At 44.0% G+C, this 24904-nt stretch overlaps 1 long non-coding RNA gene across 1 annotated transcript; it reads right to left on the reverse strand.

Annotated features, from left to right (window-relative positions):
* Nucleotides 1-3604: 3604 nt before the first annotated feature.
* On the reverse strand, nucleotides 3605-23149 carry LOC103557052 (uncharacterized). Its single transcript, XR_546356.2, has 6 exons — nucleotides 22996-23149; nucleotides 22711-22842; nucleotides 21190-21272; nucleotides 20524-20718; nucleotides 6524-6624; nucleotides 3605-5687 (listed from the first exon to the last, which is right to left on the reverse strand). It is a non-coding gene; the product is annotated as an uncharacterized lncRNA (long non-coding RNA).
* Between the last annotated feature and the right edge of the window lie 1755 nt (nucleotides 23150-24904).

The following is a 24904-nucleotide window of genomic DNA, read 5'->3' on the forward strand; positions in this document are numbered from 1 at the left end:
TTCAATGCCCACCCACCTTTTACTTCATAAATATCATGAAAAAGACTGAAACTGTTTTTTGAAAAGCTATTAGAAAACACGGGGGTTTGATGATATCCCATTATAGTTCAACAGTCATAAATATAACAAAAATACAATTAACTGAGACAAACTATAAATAGTAATTATAATAATTACATTGAATAGTCAAGAGAATATCATCATAATATTATTAAGAATGACATTTCTGGAAAACACTTTTGGAGTTCACACAGGTATTTTCACAGTCAATGGGCCACCTAATCCTCAAAATCAACCTTTGTGGCTGGAGTAGTTTTGTCCTAATTCTGCAAAAACAGGGCCCATAGATACAGAGAACAGATTGGTGCTTGCCAGAGGCAGGGTTGGGGGTGGGTAAAATGGGTGAAGGAGGTCAAATGGTACAAACTTCCAGTTATAAAATAAATAAGTCCTGGGGACATAATGTACAGCATGGTGACTATAGTTAAAACTGCATTGCGTATTTGCTAGTTCAGAAAGTGAATCTTCAACACTCTTATCACAAGAAAAAAAACTTGTAACTATGTATGGGGATGGATGTTAACTACACTTGTGGGGATGATTTTGCAATATATACAAACATTTAATCATTATGTTGTGCACTTGAAACTAATATAAAAGTATGTCAGTTATACCTCAATAAAAAAAAAAAATGCCTCTGACCCATATCTCCGGGTCTCAGGTCTAGAATTATGTGGGGTTGGCAATAGGGGTTCACTAGTACCTGGAAACTAGAGAAAATTTGGGTCTGCTGGGGAGCTCTATTTATGCCACTGTTACAGATCAGAAAGACAATGTTTTCTCAGAAATCTCATTGGCCAGAACTGTGTCACGTGACCACACCTGCTGCAAAGGAGCCTGGGAAAGTGTGTCTCCTGCAAAGCAAAATCGACTGACCCAACTGTCCTATTGCCAATCAAGATTCACCCTCTGAGACTGGGTACCTGGCTGCCTCCAACAAAATTGGAGTCTATTAGCAAAAAAGAGGTAGCCAGGTGGTGATTGGGTAGATAATTACCATTGATTTCCATGGATGGTTTTTCTTTATGGTCTTCACCATCCCTTAAAATCCTGGCACAATTCTTTCCAAGTGGTACATTCTCAATATATAGGAATTAATTGAATTTACACCACAGGAAAAATTAAATGGGGGAGCCCACCCTGTCCTAAGGCCCCTCTTGCCTCATACATAACTTGGCAATGTTAGTAGCAGACATTTTTGGAGCACTATGGTGAATGGATTCTCATTTCTCCAAATTCACTCATTGAATTTGGTCTGGCTGATCCCTCCCTTTTTTACTGGCTAAAACTCCTACCCTCAGGTTGAGACTCAGCTCACTCATCAACCGTGGAGCCTTTCCTGCCCGTCACCACGTCTCACAGAGTTACATGTTCCTTCTCTGTTCCCTGCATGTTCTCAATTTTCTCTCCCTTCTCTCTTCTTCCCTTCCCTGCTCTCCTCCTCCCCTCATTGCTTTATAAATAACAAAAACTCTTTTTTTTAATGGCTGCCCTTCTCTTCCTGCCTAACCAGTTAATGAGCAGCTGGCAGGAAGGCATCCAGTCGCCTGTGGTTCTGTCTCTCAGCATCCAGACCCTCGCACAGCACAGCAGGGGCTTGGTGCCTATTGCATGGTGTTGGGTAGAGTGATTTGCCTACAGTCAGTAAGAAGTTTGGATCAGAACTCACATCCTGGATTCATCTGTCCACTTCAGAACATGCCTTCATCACCACAAAGGGTGCCCCAAGCCAGAAGAGGTCACGGAGATGAAAAGCCACCACAGGGTGTCTGGACACAAAGCAGGCAGGGAGAGTTCTCCTAGCACCTCAGTCTGTCTTAACTGCAGCACCATCACCATCACGACTGCCCCCAGATAGCCCTGCATGTTACACTCCACCTCGCTCCTCTTCCTCCCTGTCACTGGGCCCCCTTCCCACAGATGCCATGTCATCTCCTCCCAAACCACAGTGCTGTGTTCTCCCCCCGTTCCCAATTTCCCATGCTCCACTGGCCCGGGATTGAGTGGCAGCTCAGCTCTGCAAGGCAGGTGTTGTGGAAGTGAAGCGAGCCCTGCAGACAGCGCATTAGGTAGCATCCATCCCGGGGGACCCCCAAGGCTCCAAGCTTTAGCAGTCCCAACTGTTCCGCCGAGTCGGAGGGCCAGCCCTGCCCAGCCTGGACCAGATGTTTGGGAAAGCTGCCAGGCTGCAGCAAAGAAAATTGCTGTTAATTTATCTAAGGTGTAATAAGTATGAATGAAGCCTCTTTCTCATTTTTGTTTACAAGAAAAGCTCCAATCAAAGGTGCCATGGGAGCATTAGTGTGTACCGGGCGGTGTGATTCAGGTGGAGCTCTTGGACAACTGCTCTAGGAGCCTGTAGCGTGGCTTCTAGTCCCTGTTCTGACACCAACTTCCTTGATAGCCTGGGGCAATCCTTCAGCATTTCTGAGTTTTGTTTGTTCCATTGTAAAATGAGAGAGGGAAATAAAAATTTTGAAAGTGTGCTTGAGGTCTTAGAAATGATAGAAAGAGTTAAAACCTGGGACTCTAGGTTCTACTCATCCTTAAAGATTCAGCCTTAGAGCAGGCCTCATGGAAGATTAGAGCTCAAAAGACACTAGAGGTCGTAGTCCAACCCCTCACTTCACAGAGGGGTAAACTGAGGCTTAGAGAGGTGTCTTTGCTTGGTGAGTCCCATACAGACCATCAATTGAGGGCAGAGCCTGACGAAGACCCAAGGCCTCCTGGCTTACAGACCCAGGTCTGGTCCACTTTCCACGTTCTAGACCACAGGTTCTCACCTAGGGCCACGGATTTCTCAGCCTGCACTTCAGAGCCAAGACCAGCTCAGGGAGGGAGGGCAGGTTCTGTGTGAACTGCTCAAGAGCGAAACTTGAAAGGAGGTGAGCCGAAACTTGAAACAAGATGAGCTGACTGTGTTCTGGCCCAGAGGAAGCTGTGGGCTGGCTGGCCTTAGACCCAGGTCTGGAAGCCCTGGCCAGCACCTTTGATGGGGCCCAGCAACTGGGCCCAGCTCAGCGGTTTCTGACAGCCTCACCCCCGACCAAGCAAAATTCAGGCCAGATTTCATGCGAAGTGCAGAGCTCACATGAACGCCCAGCTCAAAGTGAAACACAGGGCAGCGAGAATTCACACAGCCTGAAACCAAAAGGGGGAAAAAAAGACATTAAATGAATTCCCTCCAGCTCACCAAAACTGCCTCCTGTCCCTACAATTCACTTCCACCTTTCAGCCTAACTTGACTTTGCAAGTCACAGTGATCTTAAAGGCAGGGCTGTGTGCAGGAAGGAGCACTGGGGTCTCGGAGACCAGGCCTGGAATCCGAGGGCACTTCCCGACCACTCCATAGTTCTGTGCATCCTTGGGCTAGTGACTTAACTTTCCTGACCTGTAGTGCATAAGCGAAAAAGACTTGCTGTGTGTCATGGTATTCGCAGCAGAGACTGCTGTTTTCCACCTGCTATGTGATTTTTATTCAGTGTCCCTTTTAACCCTTTGTGTAGCACTATCACATCCATACCATTGGCATCTCCATTTTTTTAACAACTTTATTGAGATAGAATTTACATACGGTAAAATTTACCTGTTTCAAGAGTACTGAGGTCTTCATTTTATAAATGAGAAAACTGATGCACCCAGAGTTTGAGTTCACCACAGATCCTTTGATGGAGACCTTTCTCTGTGTGCTTTTTCTGTAAAGAGCCAGATGGTAAATATCTTCGGCTTTGGGGCCATACGGTCTCTGTCAGAAGTACTCAGCTCTGCCCTTGGAGCTCCAGAGCCCTGAAGACTGTCAGCTATCCAATGGATGTGGCTGTGTGCCAATAAAACTTTATTTACAAAAACAGGTGGCGAGTTGGATTTCCTGGCCCCTAGTGTATAGCATTCCCCTGCTTAAAACGTTACAATGATTGCCCAAGGCAATCAGAATTAAATGTGACCTCCTTACCGTGTTGCACAAAGCGCCCCACGACCCAGCCCCTCACCTCCTGGGGCACCCCAACACCTGCTGTAGTTCAGTCCTTCTGTGCCTTCTCCTCCTGCCAAGGTGTGGGCAAGCTCTCCCTCTTCCTGCAAGGCTCTCCCCTCATCTTGCACGGCTGGCCTCCTTTTTTCTTTTAGGTCTCAGACTAAACGCTGCTTCTTCATAGAGCTCTTCCCGACCACGCCACAGAAGATGGCTCCCCAAGCTTTCCTTGTTTGTCCCCTTCAAAACACCTGACTCTTCCCGCAATCCTTGGGTTAATTTGCACCTTTACTGGGTTTTTTTTTTTTTATCAGTCTCCTCCACGGGAGTGTAAAGTCCATGGAGACAGGGATCAGGCCTATCTTGCTCTATGGCTTCTGTGACTGACACTGAGGGGCGCGCCATATACATTTGTGAAATGAATGAAAGTGACGCACAGCGCCATCTTTTGGATCTCACAGTCCATCCTGTATTTTCCCACTCCCCATCCATAGTATCTTGTGATTGGCCCTGACCAAGCACCTGGGATAGGGCTGGTGCCAAGACCATCTCTTAACTCCTTGCTCCTTTCTCCTCCCACTAGCTAGTAGATAACTTGTTTGGCAAGCAAATATGTGAATCTTCCAGTGGTATCCATAGCTTAGGTAATATGGGCAGAAAGGTGTTAAAAGTATTCTCTTGTCATCCCTCATCCTTCTCCTCTAAGATTTTTTTTAAGAAACTGAGGGGCCGGCTTTGTGGCACAGCGGTTAAGTTCGCACGTTCCGCTTCTTGGGTGCCCAGGGTTCGCCGGTTCAGATCTTGGGTGTGGACGTGGCACTGCTTGGCAAAAGCCATGCTGTGGTAGGCGTCCCACATACAATTAGAGGAAGATGGGCACAGATGTGAGCTCAGGGTCAGTCTTCCTCAGTAAAAAGAGGAGGATTGGCGGTAGTTAGCTCAGGGTTAATCTTCCTCAAAAAAAAAAAGGAAAAAGAAACTGAGAGATGGTCTGAAATGTGGGATTGGAGCTAAGAGAAGATGCCTTCCAAAGATCCAAGCAAAGGCAGACCTTGGGCCTCGCACACTTAGGGACCTAGGGAGAAATCCCTTGTCCCAGCACAGCCTCTGGGTCCTCTTGTCGTATTCAGGAGACGAGTAAGAGTACCATGGCGGCCTTTTTTATTCATTTCTTTTCAAGTTGTCTGAACTACCGTTTTCGTCCTGGAAACACTTAGAAACTGTGCACGTGCTCATTGTTTTCGACCCTTTGTTTCCTTTCTTTGCTCATTGAAACCTGCTTGAAAGACTAAGGGCAGGCGGCCAATTTCTCTAACCCTGAACAACAGAAAAAAGAAAAACAAAAAAACCTCAGACAAACGTCTTTAAAATGCAGACAGTCGTTCACGTCCATTTTCATCTTTGGGTATCAGTCAGGAGAGATCAGGAGCTGGGACTGCCGAGGTTTCATGCAAGCTCTTGTCCACAACTGGGACAGTCGCTTTACTCAACATCAAGATACACACGTGGCTCCTGCTCCAAGGATGAAAGCGTAGTTCTGCTCAAACTCCACTCTCCGGGATGTGTTTAACCGAGCAGAGGAAGATGATTAAATAAATCGATGAATGGTCCTGTCTCATCATGGATGTTCTGTGAACTCGTTGCCTCTGAATATGCCCTGTTGATCCAAAATTGGAAACAGGTTGGGAGAGTTGAAAGAGCTATGTTTGGAATCATATCTACTTGGACTTGAATCCTGGCTTCATCACTTAGTCTCAGGTGTAAGTTGGCTAAAGTTTTTAAACTCTTGGATCTTTAGCTTTTCTTTAAGCTAAGTGAGAATAGCAACACCAGTCCCACAGGCTGACTTTGGTAGATAGTGGCATAGTATCTTTAAGGGGTCAGTACATGCCCATCTCACATGGGGCCCTCAGTAAAAGGAAGCAAGTGTTGTTATTACAGCATTTTCTCTAGTCTGTGGCCTTGACTGTGTAGAGTTTGCCTGCACATCGTGCATACAAAATAACCCATATGTTTGATGTGAGCTCCAGGGTCTGCGACCAAGCGTGATTTAAAAAGCAGATGTCATTAATCTTCTAAATACTGCACACCAGCCATGATGTCATTGAGGACTGACAATGGATGGGCTGCCTCATTCCCTTTTGGAGATAATTATTTCAAAGCACTAGGAGAGGCTGTTTGTTTTTTAAGAGAGTTGGGGCCAATTTGCCTTATGAGAATCGAGTGGCAGCCTGTAATGAAAACATGAAAATAAGCACGGGCCCCAAAGCTCAGTGCTGAACAGACATTCAAGGTAGAGCAAATCAGAGCAAAGCTCACTGTAGACCCCAGAGTGCCTGCCTGTAACCTACGGAGAAGTGAGGGCGAGACGACCGAGGAACCAGGTCCCAAGAGAGTCTCGCAGTAGGAGGGCATGCTTCACAGTGTCAGAGATGTGTCTCACAAAGTCTGAACTTTGGAATAATGAAGGAGTCATTTCCAGGTTTGACTCACCTAAAAATGAGGTTCTATTCTCACCAAGCAGGGTAGGAGGTATCCTGTCTCTAGAAGCAATAGAGGAACTTCATTCAACTCAACGAATGTGAATTTTACACCTGCCAATGAAAATGACAACAGATATTTCGTTAAAGAATATAGATGAATGGCTAATAAGCATGCGAAAAGTGTTCACCATAATTAGTTAGCAGGGAAATACATATGAAAACCACGAGCAGATACCACTATATACTCACCAAAATGGCTAAAATTAGGAAGACCGACAATGCCAAATGTGGGTAAGGATGTGGAACAACTGGCACTCATATATACAGCTAATCATAATGAAAAATGGTGCAGCCATATTGGAAAAAATAGAAACATGTATCTACCCTATGATCCAGAAATTCCACTCCTACATATTTACCCAGTACAAATGAAAAGCAAAAGTCCACAAAAAATTGTACAATGATATTCATAGCATCTCTATTCATAATAACTCCAACCTAGAAATAACCCAGAGGTCCATTAAGAGGGCAATGGATAAACAAATAATGCTCTTTAGTACCGTGGAATACTACTCAGAAATATAAAGGAACAAGCTACTGATACAGGCAACAGCACTGATAAATCTAGAAATATACTGAGGTAACAAGGGAGAAAATATTGTATTATTTCTTTGATATACAGTTCTAGAACAGGCCAAACTAGTGTACGATGTGAAACACCACAACAACAGTTGATTTGGGGGTACGAGTGGGAGTGACCCAGAAGGAGTATGAGTGATCTTTCTAGGGTGCTGGGATGTTCTATACCATGATAGTACCTTTGCTTACACGGAAATATGCATTGACTAGAATTCATCAAATGGCAGGGCCAGCCCTGGGGCCGAGTGGTTAAGTTCATGAGCTCCACTCCAGCAGGCCAGATTTTCGCAGGTTAGGATCCCTGGTGCAGACGTAGCACCATTTATCAGGGCATGCTGAGGTGGCATCCCACATGGCACAACCAGAGGCACTCACGACTAGAATATACAACTATGTACTGGGAGGCTTTAGGGAGAAGTAGGAAGAAAATTTAAAAAAAGAAGAAAATTGGCAACAATTGTTAGCTCAGGTGCCAATTTAAAAAAAAATAAAAACTCATCAAATGGTATACTTCAAGATTTGTACCTTTCAGTGAGTGTAAATTTTACCTCAAGAGAAAAAAATAAAAGCCATAAACAAATATAAAACAAAAATGATGTATTTTTACAAAGCAAGGCTTTATTGCATTATTGAATGCCTGCATTTAAGAAAGAGATGGAGAATATGCTAATAATTCGGATTAATCTTAAAAGTATATGATACATGTGTCCACTACATTGTGCACAGCACAAAATAAAAGAATTATGAAATATTCTTCAGTATTGAAAACAATTATTCCATAAACAAATAAGTCACTCACATTATTTAGGAACAAAAAATCGTCAAAACACAAGTTAAAATAACCGTCAGAGAATCCTGTGCAAGGGATGCAAACAAACTCCAGCAAGGACTATCACTTTCAGAAGAATGGAGAGAAGGGGAAGAGCCTTGAAGCTTCTAGAAAGCAAAAACAAGCAGGTGGCGTTCACATCATACAGATATCATGTGGCAAGGTTTCTCAGCAGCCACCCTGGGAGCTAGAAGACGGCAGATCAGTGTCTTCAGAATTCAAAGGGAAGGTTAGTCTAATCTAGAATTCCACACCCAGCTGCCAAACTATACATCAAGTGGGAAGGTTGGATGTGGACATTTTGGGAAATGCCCTGTGTCCTCTCTCCAGAAATGACTGGAGAATGTGTCCCCAAAACAAAAGCAATAAAACCAAAATCGAGGGAGAGCTGGAATGCAGGGAAGGGGAACCCAACACAGGAGAGGAGTGAAGGGAATTCCCAGGATCAGGAAGAAAGGAGGCTGTAGGATGACATCTGTAGTTTACAGAAAAATTAGTGCATACCAAAGGAAGAGTATAGAAATTTCCAGAAAGGACGTTTCCTAGAACAAAATAGTACTAAGAGATGACCGGATTCTCTGACTGCATTAGGAGGGGCATATATAGAAGAGAGTTTGGGGATGAACTGATGATAGGTATACAGAAAAACAGACAAAGAAACTTAAATAGGGGCCAGCCTGGTGCCATGGTGGTTAAAGTTCGCACATGCCGCTTCTCTGCAGCCCAGGGTTCGCCGATTTGTATCCCGGGTGCGGACATGGCACCGCTTGGCAAAAACCATGCTGTGGTAGGTGTCCCACCTATAAAGTAGAGGAAGATGGGCACAGATGTTAGCTCAGGGCCAGTCTTCCTCAGCAAAAAAGAGGAAGATTGGCAGTAGTTAGCTCAGGGCTAATCTTCCTCAAAAAAAAAAAAAAAGAAAGAAAAGAAAAATAGATGAGGCTATGATTAGTTCAGTGAAACTACAGCAGAAAGGAAACAGTTGTCACACACCTGGTGACACAGGTGGACAATACTGACAAACTCACCATGACAGCAGTAAATATCGATTCAGACAAAAATTGAACAGCTCTGGGAGAATGAGGAAACATGAAATTTGTGCATTTGTAAACGTGCATGGAGAGAGTACAAAATCACAGTCTTCATTTTATGCCGTGGGAAGTCAATAGATAATGCCTAAGTAAATGTAACATATGTATCTGTGTAATCAGGTTATTACAAACGTATAGAGGTAAATAACAGACAAACAGGTAAACATTTGAAGGGGTTTGCCCTTAGGGGGCAGGTATTGGTGTGGAGAGGGGTGGGTCAGAGGTTTTATTTTTCTCTATTAAAATCCTTCTAGTTCTATTTGAGTGTTAAACCATATACGTAGCATGCATGTGTAGGTGTTAGATGGTAGACGACAGATAGATAGATAGATAGATAGATAGATAAATAGATAGATGATAGTAGATAGATAGGTAGAAGATAGATATTGATTTATGGATGGATTGATGACAGCTAGATTAGGTAGTAGAATAGATAGGCAAAGAGATGATAGATATTGATAGATAGATGGGTGGATGGACAGATGATAGATGAGAGAGAGACAGACAGACAGATGGATGATAGACAGATGTTAGATCTTTTTTTAAAGCTTTAATTTATGCAAAGTGCAGGGTGACATGGAACCATCACCAGGCCATTAAGCCCTGACGCTTGGGGTTAAAGAGAGTCCCAAGATGGGCTTTCGAGTGCGTCAAGATCTGAAGGGTAAGAGTGAAAGGCGTTGGTTGGGACAGGGTGGGAGGGGGAAGGAGCAGAGAAAGAAGTGGTGACTGAGAGAGAGAAGATGCTACAAACAGAGAGAACCTGTTCCTTGGCCAGAGTACTGTCATTCCATAGAGAGAGCGTCCTAGAGGAGAGATACTCCCATAGAAATATACTTCATGGAGACAATCCTTCCTGTGTGAAGTGGAGAATTCCAAAGAAAGAGAATTCTCAAAACTGATATCCAAGGCCGGGTACAAAGACACTGTGGTCCTGGGAAGGGCCCAGTGGAGCATCAGCAAACCTCACAGAACCTGGATGTCAACAGAAAGGGAAATCCAGACAGAACCAGAATGAAGACATATTCCTGAATGACACCTGCCAGAAGGTTTCCTAGATGCTAGTGAGAAGAGATTGGAGCTCAACGCAAAACCACAACGTGCAATCACGTTATGAAATCTCGTCACGTGACTAGCCACATCTACTTCATAGAAAAATCATTCTGTAGGAGGGTGACATCATTTTCATTTAATCCCTTTGTGGCTAAGTAATCCCCAAGACATTGAAATGGGCTCTGAATGACCAGTTGGAACCGATAGTAGGTGAGTATCCAGGTCTCAGGAAGGAGACCAGCAGCTCCTGAGAGGGAGACAGGGCAGGCGGTTATTTCTGTTCAGCAGGTGAGGGCCCAAGGGATTCAGTAACATACCCGAGGTCACACAATGAGATAGTGGGGGGTGGAAATTTCACCCGGATACTCTGATTCCAAATGAAGCACTTCTCACCCTACCCCAACTGTGCGGGGTTGGGAGGAGCTGATGTTAGGTACCCCCCGGGAGGCATGCAGCATGCTGAAGGGTTTACATGGGTTATGTTCTATATGCATAACAGTATTTCCAGGTAGTGATGATAATTATGCCCATTTTATAGATGTGGAAACTGAGAGTGAGTGACCCAAAGTGACTTCCAAGGGTCTCAAGCCCATGCCTGTTGGCTCCATGTCCAAGCTCTACGTCTAAGTGATGGCTCTTCCTAGGCCTCTGCCCCTTTACTAATGCCCTCACTGCCCACATAATTCACATCCCCCATGTCTCCACTGACTTGCATTGCACCCCCTACAATGGCTTCCTTTCACAACCTTACATTTGTTATTTCCTTCCACCATGGATGCTCAGGCTCTTAAGCCAGCTAAGGGTCACCCATGTGAAAGGGCTGGGCTGCAGGGGGTTCGGGGGAGGAGTAGGAGGAGGGGGTGACAGGACTGGATGGGGAAGCAGGGAGATGGCGCAGCACGTCACACGTATTCATGGCAAGCAAGCCTTCTTCCACAAATGGAGTCTGAAGTGACACAGGTCAAAACCTTTGCAGAGCGTGGTGGTTGCCCAGTCCCCAGATGTCAACAACACCTGCAGTTTGAAAACCTGCTGCCTTAGCTCCCCTGTTAGGTAACAGCAATGGCTCTGTGGCACTAGGTCAAGAGACAGAATCCCATGTCCCTCCTGAAAATAAGTGTCCTTTCAGATTGCCAGGGACTCTTTATTTAAGGTGGCTAGCAACTCAATCCCCAGAGGTTAGAAGCATCCATGCACAAAACCACAGCCTTGCCAAAGTTCAAGAACACTGTGGGCATGTGGGCTATATTCTGTTCCTGCATTTGATTATCATAAGTCAGAATTGCCACTAACAAATACTACATGTATACAATAAAGTCATTTAATAACTATGTCACGCGTACGATAGCCTACACTTTAAAAAGCAATTTTCATACAAAGCAACTCCTTGTAGCTGGGGAATCAGTGGTAGGACTTGCATGCATTATGATGGACATTCATGGCACACATGACATGTGGCCCTCAAATTGACTAGACAGATGTGTCCACCTGTATTACCACACTTCAACCTTACACTAACGCCAAGGGGTAGTTTTATTTTCTTTAGTTTAGAGAGTGGAAACCAAAGGTCAAAGGAGTTGAATAAACTGTCCTTCATTTTAGCTGAGCTATGACTTGAGTCTGACTCCATGGATAATGCTCTTTCCGCATTCCACAAGTTTCAAATCTTTTTATTTCTTTTCCCTCAACTAAATTCTTAGGCTAAACTGCAATTTCTAAAATACATTTAAGAAGAGTCCAAAATGTGTAAGCGCTTACTGCGTACCAGGCACCATGTTAGCTCATTCAATCCTCATACAGCGCCTGGCATCAGTTTCATTATTACCCCTGTTTCTTTAGAGAGCTGGGCACAGAAAGGTTGGGCAGCCTGCCTGACATCACACAGCTAGTTAGTGACGTTGCTTGGATTTGAACCCAGGCAGCCTGGCTCCTGAACACTCCACAGAGCTACTCAGCAAATTGGAAATCTGATACAGCACCTTCTCCATTCACCCTCTCCTGGAGAGGAATCTTTTTAGGATTATAAACTCTGCTACACTTCACCTATGCTATTTCCTGATCTAAGACACAGAGAGTGTCTCCTATATTTTCTTCCTGAGGCTAAACATAGCTGCAGTAGTTTCCTGTTGCTGCTGTGCCAAATTACCACCAACTTGGCAGCTTAAACAACACACATTTATTCTCTTACAGTTGTGTGGGTTAGAAGTCCTAACATGGACTTCACTGGGCTCCAATCAAGAAGTAAGGCTGTGTTCCTTCCTGGAGGTTTTAGGGTAGACTTCGTTTCTTGGCTTTTTCCAGCTCTTAGAAGATGTCCGCATTCCTGGCTCATGGATCCCTCCGTCCATATTCAAAGCCAGCAACGTAGCATTGCTGTCTTCCTTCCATGACGTCCACATGTTTCTCTCTACTAAAGCAGGGAAATGTTGTCTACTTTTAAGGACCCACGTGATTAGATTGGGCCCGCCTGGATAACCCAGTGTCATCTCCCACCTCAAGGTCCGCATCCTCCATCACATCTGCAAAGTCCCTTTCACCACGTAAGGAAACATAGTCAAGGTTCCAGCGCTTAGACATGGACATTTTTAGGGGTCCACTAACCTCCCTACATCACTGCTCAAAACATAAGGTCGCAATGGGTATTGAGTCCCTGCTTTTAAATCTGGATTAAGGCAACTCTCACAGGCTCTAGTGGTAAGAATCAACTCGTCAATAATAAAAGTTTTTATGCTCATTAATTTAACAAAAAATTGAATATATGACCCATAAGACTTTCTATTATCATTACTATTAATTTAACCTGACTATTGACACTAACATTGCCGCCATATTAACTAACGTCTTTACATCAATGCAAGAGTTTTTCACATTTATCATTTGATTGGATAAAACAAAGCCGTATGTATGAAAGGACTTTGTAAGCCCTAAATTTCTGTGCAAATATGAATTGCAATTACAGGCTTTCTGATGGACTGATAGGAGAAAGTGCTGGGTGCTGGTAGATGCCTGTGAATATGCGTGGAACAGAATGGAAAGCACGCCTTTTGCCATTACTTAAACAGAACAGAAGGATCTGAACTTAATTTAAGCTTAAGAAAAGTTGATGATTTTATTGCTTTCCAGATTTATAAAGCTACTGGAAATTCTTGAAGAATGAATTGCCGAGGATGATTGTAGCCCGAGCACAGCTGAGCCAATGAACTCAGTCAGGCCAGGGAAGACCTCATTCCTCCCAGGCAGACACGGGGATTTGGAGCAGTGCTGTGCTCAGTGTGCACGTGTGCTCCTCCATGCGGCCCCGGACACACAAGGGCAAGGGTTGGATGGAAAGTTTTCCAAGGTAGGAAAGAACAGAGGGAACAAGCAAGCTGGCTCGAGTTCACGATGTGATGGGAAGAAGGAGCCGTCCTCTCTGGGCTCTGCACATGGGCTCCACTCTCCTTCCCTGGGCCTCAGTATTCCCATCTGTAGAGGGAGCTAAGTGGACAACGTGGGCTCTAAGGGGCCTTGTGTCCCTCATCCACACCGCGTTCTCTCAATAACAAGCACCTAGAGAGAAGCTGGATTTTCGCTCTTCATTCCAGGGACTGGACTGACTGTTACTATTGAACCAACAAGTGATTTTTATTGCCTTTAGTAAAGTGCTTCTCTCATTTTAATACTCTATGAATCTCCTGGGGATCTTGTGAAAATGCAAATTCCAATTCCATAGGTCTAGGGTTCTACGTTTCTGGTAAGCTCCCAGGCGATGCGAATACTGCTAGCTGGTGGACCACGCTTTGAGTAGTGACGATTTCCACCCTGCTGGGTCTTGCATTCTGTCCAGGCACCTGACCCCCTGCTGTTATCCTGTACCTCCCACGCCCTCACATCACTTAGGCATGGACAATTGGACTCATATTATTTAGAACTCTTTTAGTTGCTAGTGATGGGAGCACACTGAGAATTAGCGGAAGCAGAGAGGGGTATGCACTGGCTCGCATTGCATGGAACAGCAAGAGAGCAGCCAAGGAAGGCTGGAGTCGGAGATCTCCTACAAAGCACTCGGTGTCCTGGCTCTCACCCCTGCTGCTTTCTCTCTGCTGGCTTCCTTGTCTTCTACTGAGATCAGCAGACAGGACAACAGCAGCTCCAGGCCTACTATCCTCTAGTCCCGGGTGAGAAATCCTGAGTAAGGTTCAAAACTGGCCCGGTTAGATCGTGGGCCTGGAGCAATCATTCAGGAGGTAGGAGTGTGTCTATGAGGGGGTGGGGGATGCTAGATTAATCCCTGTGGCCAGCAGACAACTCCCACTCTGTTCACCAGCTTGGGGCTCAGGGAGGAGAGAGTACCCCAAAGGAGTGTGGCAGAGATGGGGCCCCAAGGAATTCCTGTGCACATGCCAGCCCCTACCCCCTACTTTGTGCCTATTACAAACTCTGAGAACCAGCATCTGGGGACCTTTTCTGGGTGGGAGGTGGTGCTGGTGATTCTGAACAAAAGTTCTTTCAGGTCCCTTCCATTTTCCTGGAATAAAGGGCTGTCCCTCTGCTATGGGGGCACTGGGCCCGTGTTCCCAGCAACAGGGCTGACATACATGCTGATCTGCAGTTCCCCTGGGGCAATCCTGACTCACCTCTGTTGTCCTGGTCTAAATATTACCAGCACCCACCTTTTCCCTTCCCAAGGTTTCCACTTTGATCAACAAGTTCATGGTCTCGAAACGGGCAGGCATAGAGTTCTCAGAAAGTGGCTCCGCTAAGAAATCTTAAAGAAGCCTGGGTTTTGGAATTAGACATGTCAGAGTTCAGTCCACATTGTCACTGTGAGATCCTGGCAAAGCCACCCAAACTCCTTAAGTCTCGGTCCCTCCTTCTGAAAACTGGGCTGCTGAGATGATTAAATGAGGCACAGGAATGAAATACCTCCTTCCTATTTTTGGGGTGCTTCAGTTTTGCCCCCACCTGCAGGGCCCAAAGCTCGAATTTTGGCAAGCCTGAGGAAGCTCGTTCGGGCATGTTTTTGCCCTTCCTCTCTGTCAGCTTTGCCACTCAAAGACCTCAGTACTGAAGCTACATCAAGTTGATGTCTTTCACAAGCACTAACATTCCCATTTAAAATTGGAAACAGGGGCCGGCTCTGTGGCTGAGTGGTTAAGTTCACACGCTCCGCTGTAGCGGCCCAGGGTTCGGATCCTGGGTGCGGACATGGCACCGCTCGTCAGGCCACGCTGAGGCGGCGTCCCACATTCCACAACTAGAAGGACCTGCAACTAAGATATACAACTATGTACTGTGGGGGGTTGGGGAGATAAAGAAGAAAAAAAAAAAGATTGGCAACAAATGTTAGCTCAAGTGCCAAAAAATAAATAAATAAATAAAAATAAAATTGGAAACAATTTGACTCTTTGTTATTGCTACTCTAAATCCTATCGGATTCGCATCAAATGGGACAAATTTCAAATTTTACCCATGAGACCTTTATGGGGTTTGCATCCCATTCAGAGACCCACAGCGGAAAATGGATTTCAAAATTGTGTGCACTGCATTTTGAGGCTGAATATCTTAACACCTGAATGCATAACCAAAAATTGGCATAGGGCGAATAAACTGTACTGACCCATATCAATGGATGATATCAAGTCTGTTTTCACCCAGAGTGGGCAGAATCTCTTATCAAACAGATCACTTCCCATATTCTCATAAATTACAACAGAGAGAAGAGATTGGACTCCTTCCTGCTATTTCCTCCTCTATCTTCTCTGCACGGCTTTCTTACACTATAACCTACAAAATAAAATTACAGGAATTTGTAAATCGTTAGGAGCTTACAAACTGTACATGTGTGACTTAGAAATTGGTAAATTAGAGAAAAAGGCATGATTTTATATTTACAGATTTGGAAATGGACACCATCAGGTTAGGTTTAGAAGCGGTAATAAAACATGCTTTCTGATTCAAACCTACAGGTAATCTCCTCACAGTTGAAATGGTTCATATGACACTGGAAACATCACAAAGTATCGTACTGTGGTACGTTGAGTTACTGTCCTGGCTTTTACATTCTGAAATATTGCTGAATCTCATTTGTGTTAAAAGTTATCATGTTGTCAATTTTCTAATCTAATTCCTAATCTTGAAAATGTGCCCCTGATTTCTATTTCATTCAAGCCAGTTATAAGCTATTGTTTTCCTGTTTTATCATCGATTTTCCGTGGTTATGGTGATGTCGTCATTTATTACTGTTTCTGGTCCTTAATACACATCTTGACGTCCAGGGCATATATTGTAAAACTCAGTGAAAATATGTTGAAAATTTATAAGGGCTGGAGGATGGTGGAGTTGTTATCACGCGTCATTTCTTCATAAAGCATCTATAGCACATGATAATGCAATGACTGCTTGTTTGTGTAGATTTTTCTCATTCGGCAGCTCTTTGCCAGGCTGTGTGTCTTAGGATCCAGGGTTGCAGCAATGAAGGGCACTCAACTTTCACCCTGCAGAACTCCAGATCTTGTGGGGGTGACAGACGTATGAACAGACAAGCACGATATTGAGTGATTAAGGCTAATCCTTATAATTGTGTAAGACTTTGGAGATGACAAAAGGCTTTCACATTTATTATCTCATTTGATCTTTACTGTAGCTCTGAGAGATAAGAAAGACACTTATTATAAACCCCATTTGCCAGACAAGGAGGCTGTTAGGAATCAAGGTGGCATTTTGTGGTATTTGATGATGTTCGGACTAGGGACCTCTCCAGAGGGTTACACCTCCCTCTGGCAGATGTGGAAGAAGAATGAGAGGCTAGCGGGGTTCCCTGGTAGGTGGATGGCAATGGATGGATGTGGCCAGGCAAAGCTGGTGGCCAAGATTCCAGACTGGGCAGAGCATCCGATTGTCCAGGACATCTAAATCTTGGGCACCCCATCCTGCCAGCCACATGGGTAAAGAACATCCAGGAGAAAGGGGGCTGACCAAGACCTTCATGGAGCTCCCCTATGGGCTGGGCATGTAAACAAAAAAATACACACCCTCACATACTCTTTTGATTCTTAAGGAAACTATATTTAATTATCTTCATTTAACAGATTAGTATTCTGAGTTTCAGAGAGAATAAGTAACTTTTGAAGTATAGGATCGATGAATTTTATTGTAATAAAAACGTTAAAAAGTTTGGCAATGGATTGTTCCCTCTATAGATAGACTTAGATATATAGATACAAATTATATATTTATATATGTAAATGTAGCTCATTTTTTATACGTCTATACGGATGTCTGTAAATATAGGGATAGAGATAGAGATAGGATAGAGACAGCTATGTTTTTCTTTTCACTGAGGCGTATATTGCCTATACCGAGAAGTGCAGACATAAGGGTACAGTTTCGTGCATTTCACAAACCAAATGCACCCATGTAACCCTCGCCCAGCTCAGGAATCCTGGCATCAGCAATCCCCCAGGAACCCTCCTCAGGCTCCCCTCAATGCCTACCCACTCCAGGGCTAACTACCATCCGACTCCTCACAGCCTGGACTAGCTGTGCCTGTTCTCGTCCTTCATATAGATGAAATCGGGCAGCACATGCTCCACTGTGTTTGGCCTCTTTCACTCAATATTTTGTTTATGCGATTCAACCTCATTATGCATTTTTCTTGGAGGACTCAATTGAGCTAACCCAGAAGTGAGCTTTTGTCTTAAGAAAGACCAGTGTCCTTGACTTCTTGATTTGTATTCATGCCCTGATATTTCATGACACTACCACTGCGTGTAAATATTAGAAGCAGCAGGGATATGAGTTAACGGAAGGCCAGAGTGTGTAGCCATGGCAGATAATAACTAGCTGTGTGGCTTTAGAGAAATTCCTTAACTTCTCTGTGCCTGGACTCTCTGATGACTTGGCAAACTTTCTCTCCATTATCCATTTGACATGGTATTTCTGGATTTGGTGTCCTATAAGAAGGAATCAGGACATTCCCCCAGAGCCATACATGTTTATTTTGTCCAATTATCTCTTTAGACTTGAGAGGTTACTCAAACCTGTTCAGTAACTTGCTAAAGTTGCGTGTTCAACACGCTCCTGTCAAATTGAGAGCTCATTCTAGCGAGTCACTTCCCTAGACCAGCCTGACAGCACCCCTGCTGGTTACTCTGCTGCTGGCACCTCTCCTCCCAGGCTCTTCTCCACAGGCTGGGCCAGTGATGGCCAGCGTGATCTTCCCAAACCTAAACCAAACCACGACATTCCCCTGCAGAATGGTCTCCATCAGCTCCCAGCTTTTTACTGGATAGACTCCCAGTTATTTCCCAAGGCATTCAAAATCCTTTAAGATCTGGCTCCATCTGCCTTTAGGGCCTCATAGCCGGCCATTCCCCAAACAAACCCTCCAGTCTGGAGCCCAATCACAGACTCTGCCTCTGACCTAGCAGCCGCTTTTCTCTCTGCGTGAGGGGTCCTCCCCTGACAGCTTAGTGGGGGCCTCCATCTCAGCTACTGCGCGGGCCACAAAGCACGCCCCCCAGGCCCCAGGGCCAAATCCCAGTCCCCTGTCTAGGGCTACAGTCCATGAGCTAAGAATGGTTTATGGTTGAAATAACTGAAAAAAATAATATTTTATGACACATGAAAATTATATAAAATTCAAATTTTAGCATCTGTAGATAAAGTTTTACTGGAACACAGCCATGCCCATTCATTTACATATTGTCGGCAGCTGCTTTCATGATACAAGAGCAGAGTTGCCTCGTCATGACAGAGACTGTGTGGCTAGTAAGGCAGAAAACACCTATTAGTTGGCTATTTACAGAAAGGCTACTGACATCTGATCTATATACATAGTACACTTTGTGCAAAAATCTACTTTCCAAGTTAATATATAAGTGCATATGTTTATATATATTTATAAATCTATATATGTATTTAATGGATCTATTTTTACCTGGGTAGTATGCTCTATTCAACTTTGTTTCCTGTCCTCTAATTCAAATCTTGACACACAGCAGTATGTAAACAAGTGTTTATTAAATAGCCTTGACTGGTTTGGTCCGCATTTTAAGTCAGTGGCTTTTAGGTTTAACTACACGGTGATTAGTGCGTCTGCCCAGAGGTTGTATGTAGATTTAGGTTTACGGATGCAGAACTTATGTTACTAACAGAAGGGGTAAATCCGATTCAGGTGGGCAGGTATTTGCAATGGGCTATTGAGTAACAGGCAATGTGTTAGGAATGTCAAGTTTAGGAACATAAAAGACCAGAAAGACATGAGCTAGCCCCTCAAGAAGTTTACCCTTTAGTGGGGGAAAGATAGATGCTGATGGATTGTTTCAACACTCTTAGTCAGGTCTGTGTTTTTTGGGAGAGCCCGATAGAGTGGGCATTCTTCAAGAAGTGGAAGGAAATTGAGAGATGCAGAGAGGCATTTGTCTTCTTTGACCATTCAAGCAAATAGTTTGACTTCATTAATTTCGATTTTCACATTTGGAAAATGGGCTTGAGGATAAGACAGATCAAGTCTGAAGTCCCTTTCAGCTCTAATACTATGGAATTAATTTTTTTTAATTTTACTATTTCATTTAACTTTTCGATAGGTGTCTTTCTAACCAATTGCGTCCAAGCATTTGCCTTGTTTTAATATCTATGCGTTAGATATCTATTCTCAAGGCTTTATTCAGACGCTCTTCCTCATAAAATCCAAGGGAGACCCCTCTATCTTAAAAGTACTATAATACATAAACAAAAGCCTCTCCATATCTATAAGAAGATAAGGCAGTATTTCGAAGTCATTTTTTTAATTACCAAATCACTTCAAACAGTTTCCAAACGTAATAGGAACAATATGGTGTGACTCTTGATGTTGGCTTCTACAATTAGTGTGTTATTAATTAAACTCTTGAGTAATGTAATAACTTGACGGTTAAAGCCCCTCTTTGCATTTAAAGTGCGTGCAAACTGTGGCTCCAATTATAAATAAACTCTACTGCTATGGGCTTAAAACTGCACATTTAATTGTTCAGAGCAAATTGTCCAATTGATGCTCTATTCTGGAGAAATGCTTCCTGAATATTCTAGTGGGTTCAATACAAACGTGCAGGTTTCAAGGAATAGGCCTCCTTGCACATCTCTGTGTCTCCCATCCTCCTCGCCCTCTCTGCTTCTGCTCCAAACTGAAAATCCAAATGGGTTGCCCTGGCCTCCTGCTTCACCCCATCCAATCCACCACCCTCTCAATGCCTGGGTGCTGGAGTAAGCTCCACGCTAAAGCTGATTGGAACGTGCCCTTCCATCACCTAAACACCGCCAAGGATTTCTGTAAGTTTCAGAATGAAGTTTAAACTCCCATAGCTTCATTTACTTATCTCTGCAAGGATGCACTCCACATCCCATGTCTAGCTCCTAAGCCTCTTGTCCCACACTCACCTTTTGCTCCATCACATTGAAGTCTTCCACACTCCTTCAATGATAAAGACTGTGCCATGCCTCCAAGCCCAAAGAATTACACGTGCAATTTCTTTTTCCTGGAACGCCATTCCCTCTGTGGTGAATTCCTGTTTGTCCAACACAGCTCATTTTGGCTGGATAGTGCTGGAGAGACAATGTTTCCTGGAGGCAAGCCTGAGTCGCAGTGTTGAATGACACTTAAAGAATAGGAAGTCATTAGGACTTCTGGGGCCATCTCAGAAAAGGACTCAAGAACCCAAGCTAAGCCAGTTATTTACACCACTTACAAATTGCAGAAACCCACTCCCTTCCCCAAGGTCATTGGCTCTGTGACTTCTATTTACTTCCCCACAGAGAAAGACTTCAATCCAGAGCAAGCCCCGTGATAAACAGCTGGGGTATCATTGTCCCCCATCTAAAGGCCTAGAGAGGACAATCTCTCTACACATGAAGGAAAGGCATGGATTCAATTCAACGTGCATGAGAAGAAAATAAGGATGTTGGGTTCAGAGCTTTGCTCAGGAAGACAGTCAAAGGAAACCAAGAACATTCACAGATAAGGCCTTGAGAAAAGGCAAGGCAGTCTGGTTTCCCTAAGAATGGTGAAATAATGGTTTTAGAGACTTAAAATAGAGAATGACCAACCTGACTGGGGAAATCTCCAAAGCCTTCATGGAGGAGGTGGCACTTATGTTAAGGATGTGGAGACCAGTTAGAATAGTCAGGACCTATAAATATGACAGGGTAATCGCGCATCAAGTAGGACTCATCCTCTGTCCGTGGACTCCCTCCCTGTTACTCATATTGAAGGTTTTGGGATCTTTTTGGTTTCTTCGAGGGCATCTTTCAATATAAAGCAGTGATTTCCAAACTCCAATCACTGAGCTAGACGACTTTGATGAGTTTTGCAATATCTAATCTATCATTTATACTATTGTCTCATTGTTCTCGTTAATGAAATCATTTTTTTTACTTCGATGAATTTTTTCACACATTCTATATTACATTTTAAAGGGACAGCAATGTCCATGTCGTCAATTCGAGAGGGAGGTAAAGCAAAGACAATGAGAATAAAACATTGCTATGAAATTGTAGCTAGATGCTGTTGCCTGCAAAGGCTTGAGTTTATGGCTTGTCATCTTTCTGTTAGGAAGGGAGATTAGATGTCCGTGTAGAAACATGTTAAAAATATACATGTGTGTGGGCTCCAATCTGAAGCTTTCTCCTTGAAGCAATTGAAATGCAGTTGAAAACAATGGATATTTTTCATGATGGGATTCAGTGCCATCTGAAGCCATTGCCATGCACTGCCTAAAATCATCTTGGATCCCAGCTGTGTAGGGCTGTACACTTGGAGAAGCATTGATAAGAAGGAAAGAGCATTGGGCCCACATTCGGAGACCTGGTTCTCTTGCCAGGTCTGCCGGATGTGACCTTCAGTGAGTAATTGAACTACTGAGATGCAGTTTCCACGTGTCTACAACGTGGGTTATAAAGCATATTGTATTTATTTCCACAGAGTCATTCATCTATTACATTGCAAATACCCATTGTAGCCCTTGCTCCTACTATGTGGTAGGCCTTTTCCTGGGGTCTGGGCTGTTTTAAAGAGGAGACTAGATGTTAGATATGCAAGCACATTGGGAGTGGATCAGCAGCCATGATCATTACCATAACAATAAGCTTTGAAAACTAGTCTTTCCTCTCTTGGTGCTATTCCCAGCCTGCCCACGCCATGCCTGAGCAGAGGCTTTCTCGGCCCAGGAATCTAGGAAAGCTTGAGTGAGAACTTCTGCAGATCCTCAGAAGTCCAGGATGCAGCATAGTCGTTGTTGCACTGGTCTACACATCAGGGCAGGTACTGTTACTTTAAATTTGTGCCCACTGCAATTAAAATGCCTGTGAGATAAGATCAGAAGCTAAAGAGAACAGCTGAAGGGCAGTCAAAATATTTTAATAATGTAACCATGCTTCAAATGTTAATTTGGTTTTACTTTGCATGCTTTATTATCTGAATGGGACAAATGGAAATGCAATAAACTTCAGAGCCTTAAAATCCTTAACGATACTGAAAGTAAGGCTCCCAGTGACTCTCAGCACTTTAAGAACAGGAGGATTGGTAGATATCTCTGGATTTAGTGGTCGAAAGCTTAGGTCTTGACTCACCTGTGACCCTGATGCGTGTGTCCTTGGGTAAGTCACCTGTGTGCTCTCTGCTTGTTTTCTCTTCTGTCAACCTTGAACAGGGCTCCACGCACAGTGCATGTCTCCGTAGGCTTCAGTGAGTACATCTCAGACCTGGAAGTGTTCAGAGAAGACAAGACAAGCACAGCATATCAAGTATTCCAGAATCTCGCCCCAACCCATCATCCCATCTGAATATCTTTCTCTTTGTTTTGGCCTTTTTCAATAGGAAAGACTTTTCCCATGCCTGTATATCTGCCTGCTTACCTCTGTACGTTGCAATTTGACTTATCTTAGAAGGTCTCAGAATTCACCTTTTCCTTGTAGCCTTCTCAAATTCCATCATCTGGAAAACATCGCTCCCCCTCCTTCCCACTGCAAACTCCGTTGGCACATCCATTGGATATTCAGCACAATCTCCCTGTAAAAGAGCGGATAGCTGTTCATCGTTTCCTCCTCTTCTTGTGCGTGCAGCCAGACTACATTCCTAGACTCGGTTGCACATATGTGTAGCCATGACTGAGTTCTAGCTCATAGGATGCAAGCAGAAGTGATGGGCGCCTCTTCCAGACCTGGCCCAGGAAAACCTCCCGTGCACCGTTTTCCATGCTCTTTCCTTTCTTCTGGCTTAAGGCAGGTGCGCATGGAGATCCAAGACACCGTGTTTTCAAGACGATAAGTCATGACACAGGAGTCAAAAGCCTGACTCATCCACTGAAGTAGAGCTGCTTGCCAGTGGGAATATCTGCTTTGGACTTTCCGTGAGGGAGAATTACACTTCCCTCATGTTTGAGCCATTACATGTTCCGGGGCGTGGAGTGACCTTATGCATCCTTAACACAGTGAGCTCCCCTGGGGCAGGGTGGCTGCCTGCTCAAAGCCTGCTTCCCACTGAGACTGTGTGTAATTGTTCCTGCGGAAATATGAGTTTGAGGGAGAGTTTGATAAACTCACTGTTTTACTATGCTGCTGTGACAAATTAATACCTTTTACACTAAAATTGAGGTTTGGAGTCAGAAAATTAGAGTTGCAGTTCGTATTTCCCAACGTTAAGATATAGGCTTAATCCAAAGATCCATGTGATAAAGAAATATCAGAGTGAAGGATGAATATTTTTTAGCATTGGGTATACAGTAAGCATTTACATATCCTAATTTTGTGGATTATTGAAATGTATTTTCTCACCTATCTGACTTTCTTCCTTTATTTTTTTAATTAATTCAGCAAACGCTTTTTGAGCACCTACTATGTGCTATACATTCTCCTGAGCTCTGGAGATATATCAGTTAAGCAAAAATATTTGCTTGCATAGGGCTTATAGTCTGTTGTACACAATAAACGATAAACAAGTGGATACGTGTGATGCCCAGTGGTGACAAATGCTCTGGAGAAAACGTCAGGAGGCGGAAGCTTCACGGCTAAGATGACGTTGGGTCAGAGACCTGGAAGGAGTGAGGGATGAGCCGTGTGAACTTCTAGGGAAAGAGTATTCCAGGCAGGATCAATAGCAGGTGCAAAGGCCCTGCATGCGAGCATGTTTAAGTAAGAGTAGGGAGGTCAGTGTGATGCGGCTGACTAAGCCAGCAGAGAGTGACACTGGGAGAGGAGAAGAGGTTGGATTGATAAATGGGGGCAAGAATGGAAGTTAACACAGTTGCTTGCCACTCAATGAACTTTGTATTTTACTCCAAGTAAGATGGAATACCACTGGTCAGGTTTGAGCAGAGGACTAACATGATATGACTATGTTATAACCACCTCACTCTGGCTGCTCTGATGAAAGTCAACTCTAGAGCAATAGAACTTTCTGGAATAATGGGCATGCTGTATATATGTGCTGTTCAATACAGTTGCTACCTGCCCTGCCTTGCTCACTAGGTGGTACCGAGCACTTGAAATGCAGCTGGGGCAAATGAGAAACTAAATGTTTAATTCAATTTAATTTAAATTAAGTTAAATTTCATATAACTATGTGTACCTAGTGGCTACCATATTGGACAATGCAGCTGTAGAGGGACAGTGGCTAAGCAGGTGACCAGTTGGTCTGTGACGATACTAAAGGGCGAGAGATGGGGATGCCCCAGACCTGGACCTGGTGCAAGCCATGGACGTGGTGAGAAGTTGTCACAGTTCAGATGATTTTGGAAGCACAGCTAATAGGATTTCCTGACAGAGA

The sequence above is a fragment of the Equus przewalskii genome, chromosome 25 (genome assembly GCF_037783145.1).
Source record: "Equus przewalskii isolate Varuska chromosome 25, EquPr2, whole genome shotgun sequence".
Taxonomy (NCBI): Eukaryota; Metazoa; Chordata; class Mammalia; order Perissodactyla; family Equidae; genus Equus; species Equus przewalskii.